General features: G+C 41.7%; 1 long non-coding RNA gene across 1 annotated transcript in view; it reads left to right on the top strand.

Moving 5' to 3' along the window:
• Window positions 1-15,840, top strand: part of LOC133625847 (uncharacterized) — a 59,419-nt gene extending 43,579 nt beyond the window's left edge. Inside the window, exons 4-5 of the long non-coding RNA XR_009819107.1 lie at window positions 12,603-12,739; window positions 15,761-15,840. This is a non-coding gene — a long non-coding RNA (uncharacterized LOC133625847). The remainder of the gene's footprint in view (window positions 1-12,602; window positions 12,740-15,760) is intronic.

Below are 15,840 nucleotides of genomic sequence, written 5' to 3'. Positions count from 1 at the left end.
CATCTGCTGGTAGCAGAGAGGTGGAGTATGTTTACTAGTGAACAGTTAGCTGCTAGGAAAACTGATGTCTTTAGACTCTTCAACATTGCTAACTTTATACACCTATATTTTTTAGTTACAGAGTTAAATTTTAAGCAGATTGAGTTTAAGTTTTAGAATAGCAACTCATTCTGTGCAGCTCTGCAATTAAAACATGTATTTAGATAATTACAGAGGTTTAACTCGTATTTTTTCCAAGCAGATGGCAGTAACAGTGGCAGAACTGAATTCAGATAATGTGGAAGTACCTATGAATAGTATTTCAAGACAATATTCTTAAATAATATTTAAAACCCCTCACATATCATAAATAGTATTTAAAACCCCTCACACTTTTTTGTGTGTGTGTGCCTACTGTCTGTTCTTAGCTATAAGAATGGTATATTCTCCTTGCTAAATTGTTAATTTTCCAGTCTAAGGCTTTTGATTTGTGTAGCTTTCTGCAGTGTAGTGGCAATCTGACAGTGAGTCTGCATCAGAAATAAGCACCACTGGGAAAACAGAGATTTCTTGTTTGTCTGTTTTGCTTTACTAAGGAAAGACTTTCCACAGGTCCCAAACTCAATGAAAAATTGAACTTTAAATAATGTTTGAAATTCACTTTTGTGTTATTAACAATAATGCAGAAAAAAATCTACTTTTTTGTTGTTATTTAAGCATGCTGAAAAACTTCATTTAAATGCATTCAGGTCTTGCCTAGATTTGCTTTTCACTGTTTTAATGAGCAAACTCCTTGGCAGAACTGTTTGTCAGCACAAACAAGCCTCAGAAATGCTAACTGTAATAGCTGCGTGGTGTGTCTAATACCAAATGATCCCTTTCAAATCAACAGGACATTTTGAGAAACTAGATGCTATTCCACATGAACAGGAGTGTCAGACTTTGTCTCTCCATGAATATTAAAGAACAAACAGAAGGAACAATTTCAAACCTTAAACAGAGCGTTTTCATTACAGAGCTGATGAATCAGTGTCATGACTGTTGCACACTCTCAAGACTAGAATTTCACCAGAACACGTGTATTTTGCAGGGCTGAAGCTTCCTGTTGTATACATAAACAAATGTCACAGAGAATTAGTCTAGTTCTTATGAGAAGAAATCTTCCTGGAACTGCACAGGCACTACCAGCAGGAGCAATGGTCATTCTCATGTGGCCAGCTAACCCTAGTTATTGACAAAATCTCTGTCCTAATCACAGCGTTGAAGTCAACCTTTGCTGAATTTTCCACGTTTTAACTAGGGTATTATCAAAGTTCTGGGTATTTGTCGTCAATGAAGTTTCTGTGTCACAAGAGAAATGTTTCCCCAACAAATGCTGATTTAAATATTGTACATTTCCACTGCTTCAATTTTTGCTCTGGGCAATGGAGATGATATGACAGCTTGTAGCAACACTAAATAATCACTTATGGTGCTCACCAAGGAGGTGGTTGTGTTTTGGCATTAGCATTTTGGTGTGTATGTTCATTGATGCCCTTTAAAGTGGACTGGTGTTGCAGATGGGAGTAGAAGTGGAGAACTTGCCTGTGAAGGTGGTGGGTAGGAGCAACCAGATTAAACTGGAAAAGGGTTATAAGTGGTTTGAGTTCTGCAGTGGCAAACACTGTAGAAACTGCAGATAGATGAAATGCGTGAGGCACTTCCATGCAGGGTTAATTTTTTGGGAATGAAGTGGAGAAACAAAATTAATTGTAGTGGAAGTTGTAAACTGGCACAGATTTGAGCTCAGTCATTGTAAAATTATTCCTGTTCCTTTGGCTGGATGCTCTGTGCAAGCTGCAGTTCCCCCTCCTAAAATGCTAAAATCACTTCATTTGTGCATGCTTTCTGGAACTGATGAGAATAAAACAGCATAATACCATTCCAGCTCAGTAGGGAATGATTGTAACAGAAAAGCATTTATTTATTTGGTGTGAATCATTCTGTAGTACATCTCAGTTTTATACTGAAGGGGAGGTTTGTCTTTTAATGGTTTACTTAAATAGGAGAGGAATCAAGTAGTCTCTGGCACCTTTACTTTGCTAATGCAGCTGACTCACACCTCATTTTATAGTGCTGATGTATTGCAAAAGGACATCTAGGACAGTTTCAACTCTTCTAGTGTTTATTGTTACCACTTCAAGTCTTTGTAGTTGGCTATCAGGAATGATGGTCAGTGTAAACAACAAATAATATTGCAATATGGGTATCATAGAAGGTTACAGGAAAAGCCACCTCTTTTCTTATTTGTAAAATCAGTGTCTATTAGTTCTGCTTGCTAGTGGTTTTTAAAATGAGCTAGACCTTAAATAGCCACAGTTTTGTCTAAAAATAAAGCAGATGCTCTATGAAGAAAGTCGTCTCTTTAAGAAGACTGGCCAGTTGTGGAGAGGTTAACTTAGTATTACGGTAACCACCTGGATTTAATTTTAACTATATTAAAAAATAGTGTCAGATTAATGAAAACTTTCAGAAAAAGAACTTAAAAACTGTAGCTGTTACAAAAGTTAAAAAAGCGAAAGCTTTACCATTAATTTCTATCTCTGCTTCTTAATCTCAGATTAAAAAGATGTGTTGAAGTAGACACTTCATTTTTCTCTGTTTATTGCATTTCCTTCTCCCGCTCCTTGATTTGAATTTCCTCCATGAGTTTGGCCCATGTCAGTGTGAAGTGGTGATTTGTGTATTAAGACTGCAGGACTCCTTTCAATCCTTTGAAAGGTAAAACCTCTCCAGATTCTACCTGGAAAGTAGAACTGGGTTTGCTTCCATACCACAAGGGCTAGGCACTTCTCCTAATGCTGGTCTGAGGAGCAGAGCTGGAATTCCATTTCCATTATAGCCATGGACTGATCTATGAGAAAGGACTCGTGCTTGGTGTGCCCTTATATCCGCTGTGTGACAGTGACTTCAAGTTCCCAATCCTAATGCTCAGTTACTGGAGAGAGGGTTTCTTCCTCAGTTGGCTAAGGGCTCTTACACTAAAGTACAATAGCTTTGCCTTTTGGGGTTTTTTTTGAACTAACAGTTCAGGTCAGATTCCTTTATTCTGGTTTACACACATACCAATCAATCCAAAATGGAACTAATAACTGTATTGTAGCTAGAGAGGAGCAGAGTTTGCAGGAAGAAAACACATATATAAATTTTTTATTAGCTCAATTAATATAATTGGAGAGAACAGGCAGGCTTTTGGGCTTAAAAGTCCTTTCACTGGGTCTAAAAGGAGTGGCAGAATCCAAGGTAGAGACTAAGTTAGGCTCAGTTCCTCTTAGTTTAATCTAATTATGTTAGTCAAGCTACTTGAGAGATAATGGTACTTAGCATGTGTAGAGAAAAGTTCCCATCCATATTACAGCAATCATATTCTGCTGGGAAAAGTTACACTGCAAGGCAAGCTACACAAGCCTGTGCATCAGTTTCCAGAGACCTCCTGGGGTCTTTGATTGCTGATATGCATTTAGTCACACTGGCAGCCTACACAGCACTTACACCCAGCCACATGGAGTACAGGATCTGCAGCGTTCAGAAACACCCCGTGTGATGTTTGCACATTGGGATCCACGGAACCTGTGGCTTCATCAGTGACTGTCTCAACTGCTGAGGAAGCCAAGGCTGAGAGGAGCCCAGTGTCTGTGATTTAAGGAGCCCTGTTGGGACTACTCTGGAGTCCCTCCCTGAGCTAGTGGATGGATGAGATTCCAATCAGGCAAATGGATAGATTACCAATAATTCTTGTTGTTTGGCCATCTGGATGTACTGCTGCTGCCAGGCTCATTTTCCAGCTTGATGACTGTAATGAGTTTGGCAATTGCTGTGGCTGTTCCCATTCATTCTTTTAACAATTTCCATTACCCTGGCCAATTATTTTTGGGGTCCTGGCCTTTTCTTTGAGCTACATGTTTTTATGTTTCAAGATCTCTGAACAGTGATTTGTACAACTATGTCCCTTTGGGGCTGCTCCTCATCTTCCTGGAGCAGTTTTACATACAGCAGATGCCTTTTGAACTAGCTTGTGACAAAGTGACTCAGACAATGCTGCTCTAAATAACCTTCCTCCAGACAGTGAATAAAAAGGAGACAAGTATCAGCTCTTCATTTTGCTGGACAGGGCATGCACACTAAGCATACAGTCAGATGGAAAAAAACGTGGGTTCGGTAGTGTTGTCAGTAGCAGATCCCAGCTGCTCCCTCTGAACACACAGGGACTCCCCATACAGGAGTGGTTTCAGCTGCATTTTACTCTCTGGTTTGGTCTATCTTCAGTATTTTGTCAGCCCCAACAGGCTGAAGCAGGCATCTTCTTGTGTATTTTAAGAAGAAACAAAAGTTAGCAAATACTGAGAGAGTCTATACAGGCACTTGGAAACAAAGCCAGCGTTACAGGGTACGCAGTTGCCTTTTCTGAAACATTGTTCATTCTTTTTCTCTCAGATCCATACACACTGTCAGGCTCACAGCCCACTGGGGAGGAAAAAAAGTCCCCAAACGTACTTGAAATACTAAACTAGTCCCAGGAGGGGAAACCTAAACAAACGCTGTCCCCCTTGCTGAACACACCCGATCTTGCCCTAATCTAAACACCCACTGACATTCTTATCACCTTCTGCCAGCAACTCTAACTGTTCTATTGTTAGGAAGTGAGGCTTACACTGCTTGTACAGGTTTTTACCACCTCTGTACATTGCATGCCTCACATACTCAGCCAGCTGTGTGCTGCTGACTCTTAGAAGGGCTCTCAGACACAGAAAGAGGTTCTGTTTAGAATTACTGCTGTACCAAGACTAGGTGGTGACTAGTGGTGACTGGTCATTAGGTCACCACCGGTGACTGGTGATATCTGTTGCACAAGGGGCCAAACAGCAGACAGATTTTTGCAGAATATCTTTTCAATTACATGCTTCCCATTATCAACATATACTGGTGTATGCATGTACCATAAGGCATCTCTAATTACCACTGCTACATCACAAAGGCAGGGTCAGGTAGTCTTAGATTCTTGATACAAGAAATTATAGTAAGAATTAAAGTGGTACTTGGTGGAAATCATCAGTTACCACTAGAGATAAAAGCATTTCAGATGCTGTTTCCTCTGAATATATGCTTAAGCCTTTCAAATCTTTGAAAAGCATGTACCAGCTCCTCCCCATGACACAGCTGCACTGTCTCCAGAGTTTTTGGATTCAGTTCAAATCTGGTTTTCACTATGACAAGAATTTTTGCTGACACTATAGCCAAGCAACAAGAAGAATGCCAGTAACAAGACAGACAAACAAAAATACCTTAGAAAAAAGGTAAGGATGTAAAGCCTTGGGAAAGGCTGGGTAAGTTTCCAGCACAAACAGGACCATAGCTATAGCCCCAGAGGTTTGAGAGGGACACTCCTAGAAACAGTCTTTGAGATACAGCTCAACTTCCCTTTTCTAGGTGGTCCTAGCAGACAGCTTGGATCCAGACTGTCTACAAGTGCTATATGTCCTTACATGTCAGCCTGTATTAGAAAGATCATAGGTCTGTCCAGACTCAAACGTATGGTATCCTCACCAGGGCAATGGGAAAAGGGAAGTGAAAGGATCAGGTAGTCATAGAATCATAGAATGGTAGGGGTTGGAAGGGACCTTTAGAGATCATTTAGTCCAACCTCCCTGCAGAAGCAGGGTCACCTAGATCAGGTCACATAGGAACATGTCCAGGCAGGTCTTGAAGACCTCCAAGGAAGGAGACTCCACAACCCCTCTGGGCAGCCTGTGCCAGGGCTCCCTCACCTCAACAGTGAAAGAGTTTTTCCTTATGTTTAAGTGGAACTTTTTGTGTTCCAGCTTCATCCCATTACCCCTTGTCCTGTTACTATTTACTATAGAAAAAGGGGTGTCGCAACCTCCTGACACCCACCCTTTAGATATTTATAAATGATAATAAGATCACCCCTCAATCTCCTCCAGACTAAACAGTCCCAGTTCCCACAGCCTTTCCTCATATGAAAGATGTTCCATTCCCCTGATCATCTTGGTGGCCCTGGGCTGGACTCTCTCCAGCACTTCCCTGTCCCTCTTGAGCTGAGGAGGCCAGAACTGGACACAGGACTCCAGATGAGGCCTCATCAGGGCAGAGTAGAGAGGGAGAAGAACCTCCTTCCATCTGCTGGCCACACTCTTCTTGATGCATCCCAGGATGCCATTGGCCTTCTTGGCCACGAGGGCACATTGCAGGCTCAGATTTAGCTTATTATCAATCAGGACTCCCAGGTCTCTCTCTGCAGAGCTGCTCTCCAGCAGATCACCCCCAGCCTGTACTGGCTCATGGGGCTGTTCCTCCCTAGGTTCCTTGTTGAACCTCATGAGGTTCCTCTCTGCCCAACTCTCAAGCTGGTCAAGATCCTGCTGAATGGCAGCACAGCCTCTGGGGAATCAGCCAGTCCTCCCAGTTTGGTGTCATCAGGGAACTCGCTGAGGGTACACTCTGTCCCCTCATCCAGGTCGTTGATGGAGACATTGAACAAGACTGGCCCCAGAATCGATCCCTGTGGAACTCCACTGGCCACAGGCCTCCAACTCGATTCTGTGCCATTGATCACCACCCTCTGGGCTCTGTCATTCAGCCAGCTCTCCATCCACCTCACTGTCCACTTATCCAAGCCACACTGCCTGAGCTTTCTGATGAGGATGTTATGGGAGACAGTGTCAAAAGCCTTGCTGAAGTCAAGGTAGATGACATCCGCTGCTCTCCCCTCATCTAGCCAGCTGGTTATGCACTCATAGAAGGCTATCAGGTTAGTCAAACAGGATTTCCCCTTGGTGAAGCCATGTTGACTCCCCCTGATGACCATCTTATCCTTCATATGTTCAGTGATAACATTCAGGATGAGTTGTTCCATCACTTTTCCAGGGATGGAGATGAGGCTGAACGGCCTGTAGGTTCCTGGGTCGTCCTTCCTGCCCTTTTTGCAGACTGGCGTGACATTGGCCTTTCTCCAGTCCTCAGGCACTTCGCCTGTCCTCCATGATTGTTCAAAAATGATGTAGAGAGGCTTAGCAATCACATCAGCCAGCTCTCTAGGATGCATCCCATCAGGACCCATTGACTTATGAGCCTTAAGCTTGGCCAACAAGTCTTTAACATCTTCCTCTTCCACCCAGAGCCAAGTCCTCTGCTGTCCTGGGATCCTGTTATCTTTGCTAGACTGGGCTTCCCAAGGGTCAGCCTTGGCTGTAAAGACTGAAGCAAAGAAGGCATTCAGTACTTCAGCCTTCTCTGCATCCTCAGACACCAGGGCACCCTCAGCATTTAGCAGCAGGCCCACGTTCCCCCTCACCATCCTTCTGCTGCTGATGTACTTGAAAAATGCCTTATTGCTGTCCTTAACATCCCTGGCTAAATCTAATTCTAGAAGGGCTCTAGCCTTCCCAGTTGCACCCCTGCATGCCCTGGCAATGTTCCTACACTCTTCCCAAGAAGCCAGCCCCTGTTTCCACCTCTCATAGATGGCTGCCTTCTGCCTGAGTTGTCCCAGCAGATCCTTGCTCATCCATGGAGGCCTCCTGCCTCCTTTTCCTCCTTCCTTGCGCATTGGGACACACTGATCCTGGGCTTGGGGGAAGTGCTGCTTGAAGACTGACCAACTCTCATTGGCATTTCTGTCTTCTAGAATCACATCCCATGAGATCCATCCAAGTAGATCTTTTAAGAGGCCAAATTCGGCTCGCCTGAAATCCAGGGTCACGGTCCTGCTTTGTGTTCTGCCCCTTCCACACAGGATCTTGAACTCTACCGTCTCATGGTCACTGCAGCCGAGGTTGCCTCCAACCTTCACATCCCCACCCAGGCCCTCTCTATTCGTCAGTACCAGGTCCAGCAGCACACCCCTCCTTGTTGGTTCCTCGATCATCTGCAACATGAAGTTGTCGTCAACAATCTGTAGGAACCTCCTGGACTGCGTGTGCTTGGCTGAGTGGCTTTCCCAGCAAATATCAGGGTGGTTGAAGTCCCCCATGAGGACCAGGGACTGTGATTGTGAGGCAGCTCTCAGCTGTTTGTAGAAGGCCTCATCCACATCCTCCTCCTGATCAGGTGGCCTGTAGCAAACTCCTACCACAATATCACCTGCCTTGCCCTGGCCATTAATTGTTACCCATAAACACTCACCCCTTGGCCCATGAGGTAATGCTCAGAGCCAGCTAGCAGGATAAGGGTGAGATGCTTGCAGCAAACTTGAGTTTTCTCTGAGTATTTCAGTTAGCTCATCAGTCCTAAATTTGATCCTAGGACCTGACAGAGAGTTTAATTTAAAGCAGTTCTTTAGGGTGTACTCATCTCACTGAGCTTCCCTATCCACTGGATTGAGTAGACTCCAAAAAGTCACACATCATGTACGCACAATTTCACAGAAAATGCAAATACACACTTTAAACACTGCATCAGTACTGTGGGCTGCATTCATAGCATGTTGGCAGCCTACTTAAATACTAGCATTTTCTTTTATTAAATGTCTATGTAACTTATAATGGCCAGCTAACTTCATCAAGATTTTCATCTTCCAAGGCTGAAACACTTGTATATACATCACTATTTCCAAAGACCAATAGCAGAAGAAAATGGGAAAAATCACTCCCTCTAGAGAAGGCTCCTCTAGGCTTTAAGGACACATAACTTCCAATTAAATACAGGGAATGTGATTAAAGCTCAATACTACCACAATATATGTCTGTCTGATGAGGTGCCTACAGCACTGCTGTAGCATTACAAACACGCACCAGTAAATCCACCTCTGAATGCAGTTCATCTGTCTTGGGAATGAAGTTCATCTTTCACAGTACAACATGGTTTTCTCTAGACAGAAGGAGAAAGAAAAAAAACATTTATCATTTTTGTGCCAGGCAGAGTTGGAAGAAACCGGATGAAATGTGTATCATTCATCTAAGGAACAAATCCACACTACAGATTTGTCTGGGAGACAAGTGAGTGAGATCCAAAAAAGCTATCAATTTCAGAACAGGAGGCTTGAATTCAGTCCAACCAGAAAATGCACGCTAAGTAGCATCCATTTATTCATGATAGTAATGGCTTCTTTTAAAAAGCACGTGTCCTTGATCATTTGTGTTAAACATGGCATCTACACCAACCAAACATTCCCATCTTTGTGAGTGCAGACTGTCTGCCAGCTCCACAAACGGTTGGGGTTTTTTTTAAGAGCTACTGCACTAGGGCTGTTGCCTGCAGAGCAGGTTTTGTATGTTCAGCCTACTGCAGTCATTAGGTCCGAGTGCACAGTAAATGGAATTCACAAGCCTTTCCAAGACACCTCCTGTGTAAAGCCCTGAACAGACAGTCCCAGAAGTGAAGTAAGGAACAACTTCTCTCTCCACCCCTTTGGGCAGCTCACAGAAATGCTTTTAGCAATACCTAAAACAACAAAAACACCTAGATCCCCTTCACTGGGATTGACAGAATGGAAATGAGAAACTGATTAAGTGGTGAGCTAGCTTCACATGCAGAGAAACTTCCAACTTTCTTTCCTAATGACTTGTTTTCAAGTGCTTCGTTTTTGCTTGTATTCCACTAAAAAAAATAAAAAGCCTTGGCCCATGAGTTCTCAGTGCCTACACACATGAAAGCTGTGAGAGGCCTTAAATGACTTCAGCAGGAAACTACTGGGAAGGGGAGTGGTCTGTTTTCTGACAGTCCCATTACACATTTCTAGGAAAAATCTTTTCAAGTTCTGCATACGAAAATGAAACAGGATTACAGCACTGCCTCTCTCTTGGAGACAATCACAACAGTGCTGTGCCTGCTCCCATGCTGGAGTCCTGCAAAGTAAACCCCTTCATTTTCCTTGCTCCTTCTCTCTATCTCAGGATCTTGGGCTCAAGAACAGCTCTTTAGATTGAAGACATTTTTAGCATCAATGCATTTAAAGTCTGCTCAAATAGGACCCATGTTTATTTCAAGTCACCTTGACGAATACTTTGTTCTGCAGTTGCATTCATAAATTCATCTGCCATTACCCAAAACCCTCACAAACTGTTTAGTGAGCTCAGGAGTTTTCCACTTAGCAGCGATGACAAAGCACTGGACTACTGCAAAACCCATGATGGAGAAGCTGAGCAATAACAGACGCCAGCCAAATAGATCACTGGGGTGGAAGGTCATCCTTGAACAGCATTTCCATTTTTCCCCTCTTGGTAAATTGCTCTGGGAACAATCCTCTTTTCTAGCATAATGTAATCAAGAATTAGAAAGTCACCACCACTTACCCAGAGCTGTAATTCCTGGCCTGACTGGCCGTGTTGGGAATTTTAACTGATGTCTCCACCCAAGCAGCATGTGGAACCAATGTAATGGCTAACACAATTCAGAGCTTAAAATGGAGTGATGCTGCAGCTCCAGCTGTTTTTGTAAGTCAAAACAAGAGATTTTTGGAAGCATTAGAGGAGAAATAGAAACAGAGGTGAGGAATGGCTCCTAGTCTGATGATATACACTGAGGAATATGTGAGTGACAATGCAAAAAGCAAGACAAAAGTAACACATCACTAGGCAGTGTGATGCACTGCCATGCTTAGGACCAAGACAGCAACAAGAACGTGGTGACTGGTGGGACATACTTCAAGGGAAAAAGGTGCATTATTTTTTATCTCTGTTTTTAGAAAAAGGTACAGCCCTTTACATATGGAAAGGTGAAGATAAATAACAGCCTAGGGTAGACAATAAAGCTTTCATTCTAACAAAGAAAGGTTCACTTTAAACAGACTTGGCCCAAGTGCCCTTAAAAGGTTCTCAGAGTGCTCTACAATTCTGTTCTTTATCAGAGAGCTTCATCTCCCTCTGTATTGGCTTAATCCAAGCAAACTCTGGAGGGGCCTTTTTATTTCCTCAGAACTTAGCTATACTTTTTGACCAAACAAGTTTCCACCTTCTTCCCTCATCCTGAAAAGCAGAGACCTGAAACAATAACAAGAAGCATTTATTACTGAATGTATTTCCATGTAGGTCCCTGCTTATAAGCAGTAGTTCTCAACTAGCTGCTATTCTGATGCAGATTTTTAGCAATTTAACAAGTATTTAGGAGTAATTTGGAAAATCTACTGTCTATCCATGGCCCCTGTTTAATGGTTAACTGCCTTTCCAACAGACTGTCTTCCCAACAGTACTTATTATCCTTTGAGGGCAAGAAACATGCTATTTTGAGGAAAACACGTGGGGAAGAAAGATCAAGACTTAGGAAGGAGTCTCCTTTGTGTGTGTATTTATACCTCTATACCTCATACCTGCATCTACCACACCTGATCCTTATCTGTCTGAAAGAGCCCTCATGGCTGTGCCATTCACTGAGATCAAGGCAAAGTTCCTTGTTTTTAGAGTTTACCCATCCAAACTAACAGGACAGACAGGATGCTAGAGACAAAGAATTTACCCAAGTGAGAGGATGTAAACTTTGTCCCTGTTGAAAGCAAGAGCTGATTTGCTACCAACATCAGTGGGTCATATTTGCACAGGGTACTTGCTTTGTATTTGGAAAACAAATTTTTAAAAAAGCAATGGAAAGGATTTGAGAAGAACTAAAGAGAGGTGAGATGATCATAAAAAGCTTCTGGAAACAAATGTAAAAGGCTGTTTATAAAAATAAATACCCCAAAATCTGTGTTTCTTTAAAAACCCCAGATACCCCAGCTTCAGGTAATGCAGTTCTTAACCAGCATTGCAACTAACCCCCTCACAACATGCTGGACCTGCACATCCCAATTTCCTACCTGCAGGTAGGTCTCACCTTGCCAACTAGACCTAGCCAGGGCCATTTTTGCTAAGCATATTCTAAAAGTCTTAAATTCCCAACTAACATGGTATGAGAGAGACAATTTTGTACTCTTGGAATGGTGATAAAATTAAACATTTGGAAAATCATAAGCTTCAGGCTTGCAAGAGTCCTCAAACACAGTACTACAAATGCAACAGCCTTTAAAATTACTAGGTTGCACTCATCATCAGACTGATGCAAAGCAGTAGCTCTTCTCCTCAGAAATAAATTTATTCATCATCATTGCACTCCTTCATTAACCAGGATTATTTCATTCCAAGGAAGAATTCATATACAGTCAGTATTACTGAAGCACATAAACAAGCTGAACCCTCTTCTAAACAAAATACCTTGTTTACTGTTGATTTGCATTCCCATCCTACAGTGTTATTTTAGAAACTGTGCAGTAAGCGGTGCAATAACTTAGTTACACAGCATCTAAAGAGCAAAAGGGATATTTGCTTGTTTTGCAGTCCACTTCTGAAAACCAAAACAGAGGCTTTCATTTTGTTTTCTCTTGACTGATAAAAAAAATCCACTCTGCTATTTTTTGGCATAAAAACACGTTTAAACTGTTATTTTTAGCTAGATTATGAAGAGGAGGAAGGAAGGTCTTCACGCATCGTGTAGGTTATAAATTCTTTTGGCAGATCATAAATAGCCTCGTTCATTTTTAAAGTAATATTCTTGAGAAACAGGGGCTAGTTCAGATAGAGTTATTGAAAAAGAATTTTCTTACAGAATATTCCTATAGATGTGCTCTGAACATTCTTTACACTTTATTCTCTTGACAGGATGGATTTTCCCTGGATGTTAGTGATTCGTGGGAACTCCACTCCAGTCCAATGCTGTCTTACAAGGAAAGATGTGCAACATCTCACAGATCACAGCCTTTAAAAGGATCTCAAACCACTCAGCAACTGCATCTTCTGTAAGTGAAATCAGTCTATCATATAAACTCATCTCACGGGATGGAATGTCCAATGGTAATATTAAATGAATGTTAACAACAAAACCAGGTAAAGCTATGAGTAAAACAACACTTTGGGGAAAAGCTTTGAGAAAGTACTTAAAGTTAGGTTTTGGGGTTTTTTTTATGTCATATTAGACACATTTACTAGTTTTAGAAGTCTCTTTCACTCCAGCTTCTGAGTACCATTGTACATTTCCAAAGCATATTTATAATCCATGGAAAGTCGTCTACAGCCCACCTTTATTTTCAAAGGAAAAGGGAAAAATACAGCAAAAGCTTCAAAGATGTGAATGAATTATTTCCTCTCCTTACAAGTGCAGCTTGTGCTCTCTCTTCTGTAATGACACAGTACAGAAAACAAGATGTAATTAATGCAATTCCTTTGCCAAATGAGTGGGATCTTATAAAGAATTGGCACATAATTCTGATTTGAGCTTTCTTGTCTTAAACAAAACCAAATGTAATACGGAGCATTATAATGCACTAACAGGGTCCTTCAACAGATTCTTTTTATTTCTCCCAGTTTAAATGACTGCAAAGTGCTGGGTCTGTAATCAAAAGAATACTCAGTGTTCTGAACAGCAATATTGATGCAACCAGGCATTTTTGTGTGCTATGATACAGTCAAGTAAGTGAACCAAAGAAGAACATTTGGCTTTTTGTTATCTTACGTTCCAAGATAGGAAAGAGTGCCTTTTCCTCTGTTCTACCCCAATTAACAGATGTAGTTTTAATCACTAAAATGCTCACAAGTTTCAGATTATGACTTTGATATTTAGTGGTAAAGATATTTTTCAAAGACAGTTATTTTCATCTTAATTATTTTGAAACTGTTCATAAAAGGCAGGTAGTCAGGGAATTGGAAAAACACATCAAGTAGGGGTTTGTTTGTTTGGGGTTTTTTTCCCAGTTGGAGAGGAATTTAAGGTAATTTTGGATAAATAAAACACCTGTGGCAAGAAATTTTAAAAGAAGCCAGTATAGAAAAGTTATGAGAGATGCATCATAGAATCATAGAATGGTAGGGTTGGAAGAGACCTTTAGAAATCATCTAATCCAACCCCCCTGCAGAAGCAGGTCAACCTAGATCAGGTCACACAGGAACATGTCCAGGCAAGTCTTGAAGACCTCCAAGGAACGAGACTCCACAGTCTCCCTGGGCAGCCTGTGCCAGGGCTCTGTCACCCTCAATCTATAGATTTTACACAGCAGTGTAAATTCAGATGCTGCTTCTCTGTTACTGAACTCAAAATTGCAGATTCACTCAATACACAATGTTAGCAGAACAGTATAGGTAGGGAAATGCCACACAAACTCCAAGTGCTCCTCTGTTGGGAAACTGGTACCTAGCGTTGCTGCAACTTTAGGCTAGCCACTGACATACATCTTATGATATCCAGCTCACCCACCACCCCCTGAGCTAAAAAACAGCTCATAAACACCTGAAGTTAGATTCTCCTTTTTTCTGAATAGCATTACAGCTCTTTGACAAAGTGTGTGTGAAACACAGTTCCAGGGAAGGTGGATTACAGGCAGCTCTTCAAGACCTATTTTGAAAGGGTGTATGTGGTGGAGGTAGCTAGAGTTTTCATACAGAGAGAACAGGAATGTTCCTAATGTGATGTGGACCTTGATGGCATGAGCCATCTTTTACATATATGGCCTGCACGGGGATAACATGCACAGAGTACAAAGGGATCTCTGTTCCACATCTGGGTGTTGCATTAGGAGCAGAGAGTAGCGGGAGGGAGGTGAAATCCATGATTCTGAAGTGAAGGTAAGGTGCCATCTGGCAATGCTAAGAGACAAGGTAGAGTTGGGTCTCTGGCTGTTTGCCAGGCAGGGTATGTGCGAGGATAACACGAGCTTTTAGCCCAGACAGAAAGATCAGAGTGGTAGGAACAGTATTATAGCTCATCTTTGTACTTCAACTGCAAATTTCCCAGCTTTACAGAGTTCAGTGAAACTCTACCACAACATCCTATAATTAATTTTAACAGCACAGGCATTCAAAGTCCATCACAAATGACCAGGTCCACAGGACATCCAGACACATAACTCCAACTGAAAACCAATAGGAGTTAAGTTCCTAAATACTCTTAAGAGTTCTGATCAGGTGGTTTTTTTCCCTTAAAAACTATAAATTGCACCCTCACTTAGAAACAAATCTCTCTTGCTCATAGCTTTTTTCAGTCCTGTATCTCACTGTAACTCTTCATGACTATTACAACCTGCAGTGCCTGTGTATCTGAAGTTCCAAAGATAGTACTTGTGTCTCTGGAGCTTGTGCTACTCACTTCAACAACTGCTCTTCAGGCTGTTCAGATGCTCCCAGCTCCATGTACAGGCTGTTGGGACAAGCTCCTCTAATATGGCAATCACCAGTCACAAGAGGAAACAAGATTACAGATTCTGAAGGAGTTCATGCCTAAAGTCAGTATTAAGGAAGTTTCGTGCAGATAGTTTTGCTCAGAGATTTTTCTCTCAATGCCTAGGACCCATCTCAGCTTCAAAAAAGTGAGTTTTTAATTAGAAGCAGAGAAACAATAGCTCACTTGAACATGAAAAAAGAATACACCCACTATTTTTCCATGCTCTGTAATTTAAAAATAGGTCAACCAATTAGCTTTAAAGCTTTCAAAAATATTAAACCTGAACTATAGAGCTCAATATCCTTTTAGTTTTTTAAACCAGACCCAGAGATTGAAAGTTTCAGACTAATGGCTACTTTAAGATGATAAAAGGGGATAAAGTTTTTGAAATATGAATCCAACATTGCCAGAACAGATTGATTCCATAGTAAATTTTTAAACAGAAACTAATTTTTTAAACATGGACTAAATTTGAAGCCTTTAAGTAAGACTGGAGCTTTAACTGTATGCCAATTCAGAAGTGCTACAGGGCCTATAATTTGTCACGCCGCACATGTAGACCTACCTGATTTCTCTCCTTTTTTTTTCCTATAATATGCATGTTCAGAATGCAAAGAGGAGCCCAAGTACACCTGGACAGCATGCCTACCAATTCAACAGACTCATTCTATTTAACATGAACCAGAC

Source organism: Colius striatus, chromosome 7 (genome assembly GCF_028858725.1).
Source record: "Colius striatus isolate bColStr4 chromosome 7, bColStr4.1.hap1, whole genome shotgun sequence".
Classification (NCBI taxonomy): domain Eukaryota; kingdom Metazoa; phylum Chordata; class Aves; order Coliiformes; family Coliidae; genus Colius; species Colius striatus.
The sequence above is the reverse complement of the archived record's forward strand: the minus strand, read 5'-3'. Positions and strand labels throughout refer to the sequence as shown.